The sequence below is a fragment of the Lepisma saccharinum genome, chromosome 3 (assembly GCF_977018435.1).
Source record: "Lepisma saccharinum chromosome 3, izLepSacc3.1, whole genome shotgun sequence".
Taxonomy (NCBI): domain Eukaryota; kingdom Metazoa; phylum Arthropoda; class Insecta; order Zygentoma; family Lepismatidae; genus Lepisma; species Lepisma saccharinum.
Window position 1 is genome coordinate 56807258 of NC_139231.1, and position 3546 is coordinate 56810803.

Genomic DNA, 3546 nt, shown 5'->3' on the forward strand with positions numbered 1-3546 from the left:
ACAGCAGCTCTATAGGACCACCGGACAGTGATGGTAGAGGACATCTCAAAGGTAGTTCAGAGGAGCAAGGTTTGGGGACAAGAGAAGATAGCGTAACCAGCAGAGGTTAAGGTCCCCAGTTGTCCAGGGTATCGCCAAAATAAGACTAAATATTGGATATGGATACCAACGCCCTCCATGCATGCCACTGGCCCTTTGGCTGTGTGCCAGACGTGTCTGGAGAAGAAGCAGCATGATGGCGGAAAATAGCAATCTGTAATACGTGAATCACTACATTTTTTAATATTTTTTTCTGCTGGTTTTAGTCCACGGCTTCATTCTTTTTGATGAACGGTACCAGATGTCTTTCCTTATTCATTGAGACACACAACTTACTCGATACGGCTAACCTAGGGCACTGAAGGCCAAGTCTGTGTGAACTGTTACCCTCTTTCCGGTTTGCGCCAACAAAAGATGTTGTCTGAGAGCAAATATATTTTAGTGGTGATCTACCCTGATTAGAAGGAAAAAATTTAAGACCCCTTTAGTTTCGAAATTTTATCCTTTGTTCATATCACTATGCCCTAAAGAACAACCTCTATTTCAGATAACATTAGCTACAATTACAGGTTTTGTAGTTGTGTGCATTTCTACACACACACACACACTTCTCACTTTGCCCATCATTCTCAATTTACCGAGTACAGTACGGTGTTGTGATAATGTAAATGCCCCCTTAAGGACGTAGTATGTGGCAACAAGGCAATGTCAGTTCTCATTGAGGCTCGTACCAGCGTACAGCCTCAACGGTTCATGTTAATGTTGAATATTCAAGCACAATGTATTGAAAACCTCATATTTCCAACAACTTTTCTCTCTTTAGATTTTTCACCATCGCCATTAATAACGCAGTTGTCCTATGGTGTCAGACTTTTGAAATACCCTGTATATATACAGATTGTCAAAAATTGAACTATTATTATTTCATGGGCTTGGTCTGATACTATTTTGGATGCTACCGTTGAGTTCTGGAACCTCCAAAACATAATGTTTGATCCCAAACATGATCACATAGCTGAAAGGGTTATTTTCACACTTTTCGGGGCCATGTTGGCTGCCATATCTAATATTACTTGATAAAGTGGGTCTTTTTAATTTTTTATTATCATAATACAGTTATAAACTGCAAATTAGGTGAAAATATGATGTCATAAATGATAAATAACTGCAATGAACTAATAGGTTTCAGGAATAGAATCTTCGTCATGACCGCCATTTTGAAGATGCCATTACAGACAAACGAGGGCTTAAAAACTTGTGGTCTGGGGCGTTTTAGGTTTGTGAATTAATGTAGTATCTGCTCCCCAAATGGGCACGTTCTCCACCGGACGTGAAATATTTTCCAGCGTTCCGACCCCATTATATGAGTATACCAGTGGTGAATATATAGTGCATGAGTATACCAGTGGTGAATATATAGTACAAGCAATGACAGCACTGCTTGCACTATTATATAAAAAAATATTTCATGTACTTAATGTTTTAGTCTTATTTAGTTTCCATCACAATCGATTTCGCAAAATTTCAAGGCCTCAAACTCCTTCAGCAGCCTGTTGGCAAGCACCAAACCCTGCTGCGTGCAGCCGCCTGCATGGGAAGACAACACACCCAAAGAATCGCACGGTGATGCATGAAATCTTGTTGGAGAAACGGGCCTCAACCCTCACAGAAAAGCTGAGCAGGGAACATTGCCAGAAGACCAATAACCAATTTGTGTCTTCATGAGCACATAAAGAAGATCACAAGGATACTGATAATTATTAATCATGAAATAACTGAAAGAAGCTATTATCGTTGTTCTAAATTGCATGTAGGCCACTTAAATTACAAATAATTTGGATTTCGCGAATTATAAAATGCGTCAAAAATTTGACAATAGGGGTTTGGGCAAAGGTGGAAAGGGCGAGCGCTTGTGTTTCCAGGAAGAGGAATGTCTACAGTCTGCACCCTGCATCCAGCTGGAATTATGTCACCAATGTTGCCAACTGTCAAATTTTTTGCAAGGTAATTCAAGTAAAATGTTTAACAAATTTTAAAAGTAAATTCAATAAATTGATTGCTTTATAATAGAACTTGGGTGGAAAAAAAAAGTATCTGAAAAAGTACCATCTTCTGATATTTGTACAGCACAATCTAAATCGTATACATTGTACACCCAACAGCAAAAGAAACAGTAGGCAATTTGTCCACCATCATTTTTATTCGGTCTGTATTACTCAGTGTGATGATAATGAATTGAATTAATAACGTCAATAAGCAGAGGGCAATGCCTGCTTCGAACCAACATAGTTTCATTCCTAAAAACAACACAGGATGTAAAATGCAAAAGTAATGAAAATAGCGGTGGACAATTTGCCTACTATTATCTTTGCCGTTGACTGTACACATTAAGAACAAAGAAACATTTTGTATTATTATGGTACTTTATTAAACATGATATGCATACTTCTTTATGTTGTAATGATTCTGATTCCACAGCATAATTTCTATCTCCAAACTGATATAGCTATCTTCTTTCCCGTGAGTGATAAAATTAAGGAAATAGGTTGGTATCACTTCCTGTTGTTTCAGAGCATTTCAAAGTGATCTTGTTTGGATGTGTGTTTGTGCTGTGAATTAATTGAAATGAACATGAGTTTGGTTTGATTGATTGATTGACTTGGTGTTTTAAGTCCACTTTATGCACAGTAAGGCTAATTGAGACTGGGCCTTCAATGGGAATCGAACCTGGAACCCCTTCATTACAAGGCGACGACGCAAATACTGCGCCATCGGGGAGGTCCTGAACATGAATTTTGGAATGGTTGATACGGCGAAGTGCAGGTGTTTTACTGTTTGTTAGAGTTGGGTTATTAAGTTCACTTTCTGCACAGATAGGTTAATCAGGACTAGACCTACAGTTTAATGTGGGATCAGAACTACCATAGAATGAGCCTCAACTGGGTATTGAACCTGGGACCCCTCGACTACAAGGAGATGAGACAACTACGCCACAGGGGAAGCCTTAGTATTGTGTTTAGCAATTCAAATCTGACTGATTTAGCTCGAGAGAGAAAAGTGTGAAAATGAAAATCATTGAAGCGAGGCTACCAATATCTGAATAACCTGACTTTAAACAAGTTATCTGATGGAGGGTTTGTGTGACACTGCCAGGAATTTGGAATTTATTGTGGCGAGTACATCGTCCATGCATGTGTTTCTGTGCTTTGATGGAGATTTCAATGTTCATGTCATCTGTGTCAGAGGCACCAACTTAATACAAATGGGGACATTTGAATCAACAATTATATATATAAATATAATAGCTGGCTATATAATTGATTGCCTCCTTCATCAGTCCATGCTTCCCTACTGAAATATACAGAGCGTTCGAGTCCCCACACTCAAAGTTTGTCAATTTTATGCTTATAATTTATTGAACTTGTCAATGTAATGAATGCACACATTTGTTAATTGTATCTTGAAATACACAAAACATAATTTGTAAACTAAATGTGAGTAAAACTG